Raw genomic sequence first — 6000 nt, forward strand, 5'->3', positions numbered from 1 at the left:
GACCATGAGCTTGAAAAAGCGGCCATGGATTGCTCTAAAGATATATGATCCAGAGTACTCAAATGCATATACATAGACTAGCGATATTTATGCATTACACTTATTATACAAAATGTTGATAGACTTTTGGAGTGCACCTAGAAAAGTATACTTTCCACATGAAGTGTTTTATCACCCCGACCAAGATGCTCTCAGGGCCATTCAACAAAAAGTGGACACTTGGATGAAATTAAAGAGCGCAAAGCTAGAAGAAATGCTTTCGATATTTTTCTATTCTTTAAAGATCATTTAAAGATAGACCGTAATCCTGTTCAATGAACGCTCATTGAACTTACGTATTCTTTTTATCTGGCTTAAACATTTTGTAAATTATTATCGCTTATTGTCAATGATTTGCTATCTGAGTTTTTTTATTTGAACCATCTATCTATAACCAATCGTGATATTGTTGTTCACATATGTTGAAGCATATTTTAATCAGTTTTTTATAGTCAATCGTGATATTGTTGTTCACATACTTGAAATATATTTGGATCAATCATCTGACTAGCATATTACCTACAAATCCATTACTGCATTGATTGCTTTAAGCATTCTGATATCTTTGGTTTGTTGTGGTCTTTTCATGGTTTACAATCACTTTGAATTGAAGAATTACAAAGTAGTGAATGGAGAGAAAAATGTTTGCCCAAGATTTTATCTATTTAATGATTGCAGTCCTAAGACACCACGGTTGAGGAAGAGCAGGCATGTGACGCACAACAATACCATCAAATCAACACCAACTGGATGTTAATACTTTTCAATGCATGAAGTCTCTAGCACACCCACAACTCGTCGACTATCGAAATGAGCAAATCCAAACTACGCGCAATGGAAAGAAAACAACAAAGAAGTGACTAAAGAAATGATTAAGACACTATGGCCATGTGAAGACGTAGAGATCAACAAAGGTCTATGGAAAGTATCGAAGTACATGGAAAGGTCGAAAGGATCCACTTGGAAGTTTTTGGACAACAATTACACAATGCAAATTTACATCGTACCTTTTCCTTTCATCAAAGATATTACTTTTTTAAGAAGTGGTTACCATATTAAAAATCACTTTCAGTCCAAATAAAGGACCTGTGACTCTATAACCTTAGGTCAACTCACAAGGAGAAATAATTGTACGCGATGCTAGGATACACTTCCTAGGGATTTTCCTAGTCAAAATACCAAAGATGGTAGAGTTTTTAGTATATACAAATAAGCCCGTCGAGCTACTTAATTGTCCTGATAGGCCCGCCGGAAAAACAAAAATATCGGCTAGTTACCATGATGGTTAGGTTAATATTCAACGTAATCACATATTATCCCTATGTGATCACTCAAAGTTATTAACATGTTCACATGTTTGTGATCATGTCAATGAAATCCCTATCTGAAACTTTCACATATCTACTAGATGGATGTCAATAAATTAAAATCCACATATGCATAGAAAATGTATGGAAATAAAACTAGAACTGTGATGAGAAATCTTGGGAGAAAACCGGTAGAGTCTTCCCCATAAACTAAGCAAAATCTCAAACATAAATCGCATCAAAGATACCAAAGTGAGAGATTACCTCGATCACTACACAATCATAACCATAATCAATGCACATGTAACATGTAGCTCACTCCACTAGAAAACACCATCAAAATTGCACACTTTTGTATACAGATCATCGTTTGGACGCATATCAACGCACACGCGCTTTGCACAATTGAGAGATAGCATATCACCCCAAATTTTCTCGTTTCTAGCAATCTCAAAACACACACATCTTTCTCTTTCTCTCTCTCATACACAGACAGCCCGAGAGGCCCACACCACTCACACACCAATATCGTACACCTTGGAGCAGAGCAAAGACGAGAAGGGGGGAAGAAATGGCACAAAATCCAGCAATGAAAATGCTTCATGTTCGACAAGAAAACACCATGTTCAATCAGTTACAAGCCAGATTTGTTGACACGGCCTTGACGAGCGCAAAAAAATCCTCTGATAGCCTTCTTCCTTACGAAGCTCTCTTCGTTGAGAACCCTCCCTCCTCACAAGGGCTATCTTAAAAACCTCTCCACAAAATGAAAAACTTTGGGCTCTTAAGGGCGTGTGCAACCACGCTCTATTTTTGTTAATTTTCCATTTTTAACCACCTCACTTTGCATGTGATACAACCCCATCTCTATTCTCAGCAAGCTTGGGATCCAAGTCATGTGAGCTCCAGATGTGAGACTCCCCCAATTTGGATGTCATGATGCCATGACAACACTTCATGAGACTGTCCCCTCATTAAAAACTTTGGCGGAGTTTTGGGCTCGTGGGGACACCCTTCGGTCATACCCGCCACATCATCACTCTACACAATTGCCATCGACGGCCAATGGACGCCAGGAAAACCGCTACACCACCAACACCGGCCTAACGTTCCAACCGGCACCACAAGTGTAGCACCTATGCACGGAACCGCCTTATCCAAGCTCCTAAGAGATCCACCTCTCAAGTGATACCCCAAAACACCTCATGCTCCACGCTTTATACACCTTGCCACTGCCTCTTGATTTTGCATATGGGGAAACTCTATGCCATGTGGTGGCCCCAACTCGACTGTCCCCTCCAAGGCCCCCATGGTCCACTAAAAAAACTACTTAAAAAAACGTCATCAAATCTTTTTTCCCCCAACTTCAAAGCACTGCAACTTGATGCTCAGTACCCTGATCATCGAGTTGCAAGTCCCAACCAAAATCTTGCTTTGCCAACTTCAGACGGTGCAAACCTTGCCACATTTTATCTTTGACATGCCTTTGAACAACGTGCTAAACAGTAGCAAAAAATCATCTGTTACCACACTACCGACAATTGTCGCCATTTTTGAACTTTAGTATCTTGCCGGCCTAGACCCCGTTTGATGTGACATTGTGTCCTATGGTATTCAAATATCGCATACTTCTCATACAATCCCTGGTGAGACTGAGAAAACACCTGAAGAAACACTGACCAAGGTGACCAAATTGGCACATAGCTGGCCCTCGGTGAAACTTTAACTGGCAATATCTTGGAAACCATGAATACGATCGTTGATCCAAAAAGACCGACATGCACCATTTAATGAGCACTTCATGTATATCCATCCATATAATCTTTGACCACCTGCCCTATCCATCGGGGATCTGCAAACCACTTTAAAGGTCTTTGGACATCCATAACTCGCACACCGTAGCTTTGTTTAAGGAGCTGTCTAGACCAGCTTGCACAACACCTCAAGTACTACATTCTAAAAAAATCTAGCACTCTAAATACATTTACTTGCCACCCCACGTGGCTCATTTTGGAGCCCTTTTGGCCTATGAAACCCCATCAAGCATACATATCCACTATCACTTTCTTGCCCAGGCCTTTTGTACTTGCTTTAGCACTCTAGTTTGCACTTGTCAACCCCTCCATACCTGCTTCTGTCTCTGCTATAGTCGACACACTTTGGTTGCACCATCATTGCCCGGATCCCTTGTTGAACATTCATAATCAACCAAATATTTCTTTATTCGCCTAGAACTTCAAAACTAGAGAACATTGTGAGCAAACAAAAAAAATAACTTCCATATGTAGAGTGTCTTATTCCTGCTTCAATCCTCAAGTGGGTTTCCCCACCCCCTGCATAGTTTGGCCTACTTGCAATGGCTAAAGAATGGCCATTGCCGTTGCCATTCCTTGAAAACAAAACATGCCTTGACAAACGATACATCCATAGCTCTCTATTGGACATCCATAGGAGAAGATATCCACATGTACAGAGGTAAGTCCACTGGATACAATGCGATCACAAAAGAGAAGATCTTATATGTTTTTACTTCAACAGCGACTGTTTTGATCTTAGACAAGTATGGATACAAATTTGAAGCGGTTTCAAGGAAGGATTTTCAAAAAACCGATTTTGGTGGGATTCCAGTGATTGACCAATTGACCATGCCCAGTGTTCTGAGCGAGCCTAGAGCCAAGAACTTTAAAAACCACAGTTGGAGCTGTTGAAACACCAACAAAGTTGAGAGAAGAACCGAGCATTTGAAGAGTAGATTCTACCATAAGAACAACTAGAGTGGAGGATACTCATCTAGAGAAAATTGCAGATAGAGGTGGCTTTACAACTATTATAGGGTCATCTATGCCACACCATACCGAGCGAGTAGTGCCATATGCAACTACAAGAGGAGTACCGAGACCTGCACCTCGAGCACCATCGTCCACAATGTATGAGGATACTTTCCTAAGAGCTCCAAAAGTGATGAGATGTGTTGTTGAGCCAAGACCTATGCGTCCATCTCAAGTTGCAAAACGCATGGCGGCATCAAAGTCTAATGGATCAAGGGATCCTCATGCACATTCCACATCATTTAAATAGGTGAGGAGAGCTAATCACATCATGGATTTTCCCATTTAGTTTGAAGGTTTTGGATTAACTTTGGAAGGCACCACCCTTATATCGTTCTAGCCTTTGAAAAAGGAGGACTATAAAAACATAGAAGCACTATTGCAAGACTTCGTGGAGGATTTTTCCATGCAAGGGATTAAGCACAACACAGTGTCGCAAATCCATTCTTTTAAGCGAAAGATAATGAGAGAGTATAAGAGTCTACGTTGCGATTCAAGTAGTATATTGAGAGATGTCCTCCACGAGCACCTCAAGAAGGATTTGCACTTGAAAAAGTGTGCGACTTTAAATGAATTCACAAAAGAAACTATCTACCTAGTAGACAAATGTTGAATATATGGAGAAGTGTCACAGGATGTGGATGATGTCTCAATAGATCCTTGTTCGACATCTAACAGATCAAATGTGGCAAACGCAACATTGATACAATAGCAAGTGAATATGGGTCATCTTGCAGATGAACTAATGAAGAGAATGGATCAAACCTTGAGAGTCCAAAACAAGAGAGTAACACCAATAAGCCATTTCTTGTCATGTGGAGAAGATCATCCGATGACACATCAGTGTCAAGTGTTGCCAAAAAATATCCTATACAGAAGTGGTGTGTCATTGAGAATAAGTGGAAAAAACATGCTAGTGAGGAATGTTACTACAATAGGGCTCAAGTCATGGAAAGGCCTTATCAGCCTAACCTATAGTACGAGCCAAGCCCACCAATGAATCCTCAGTATCAACATAATAGGCCAGTACCACCACCACCAAGATATTCTTATGAACCAATGAATCCTCAACTAGGAGTTGAAAGGCCGAGACCAGTGTTGGGACACCAATTGCCACTGCCAAATGATGACCAAGCAATTGTGAGGTGTGTGTATCTAGACCAATACCTAGAAAAGGACGCCATAGTGTCCGTACACATGTACTACAAAGAGTAAAGATATGGAAATGACCATGCATACGATCCTTACCCACTAGTGATATGAGCATATTTCTTCATCTTCTAGTAATCCTCACTTAAAAATGGGGAGTGTATCACAGAATGAAGGGTTAACGTTAAGCCATGGAACGCTAATGCTCATAGCCAATCAAGGAGAGGCCAAACAAAATGTATATCCTGAGAGACCATCTACCCAGCAACCAAAACAACAAGGAACCCTAGGACCTGGTTTTAAATGTCAAGGAGACCATTTGGCTAGGAATTACCCATATGACCAAATTGATGGTGCAAACAAAGTTCTTAATGTGACTACTAATGCTTTGCAAGCAACATGTAGTGTTTCACATGGATATTATGATGAATGTGGAATTAAATATTTGTATCAAGATTGTACTCAAAGCCTAGATAAGGAAGGAAACATGATCGTGGACATTGTACAGGTCATGCCCTCTTCAAGTGGTTTTGATTTGATGCAAAGGTGCCATTGAAGATGCAAAGATGCGAAGTTGGTAATGAGAGTGCAAGCAAAGCAGAAAGCGATAGGTGAAAAAAGTAGTGATGACTCTAACAAGTCTGTGAGTGTGAAATCAACAAAGAAAGTTGTGGGAG

This window comes from Adiantum capillus-veneris, chromosome 5, assembly GCF_014529385.1.
Source record: "Adiantum capillus-veneris isolate H3 chromosome 5, ASM1452938v2, whole genome shotgun sequence".
NCBI classification, from domain to species: Eukaryota; Viridiplantae; Streptophyta; class Polypodiopsida; order Polypodiales; family Pteridaceae; genus Adiantum; species Adiantum capillus-veneris.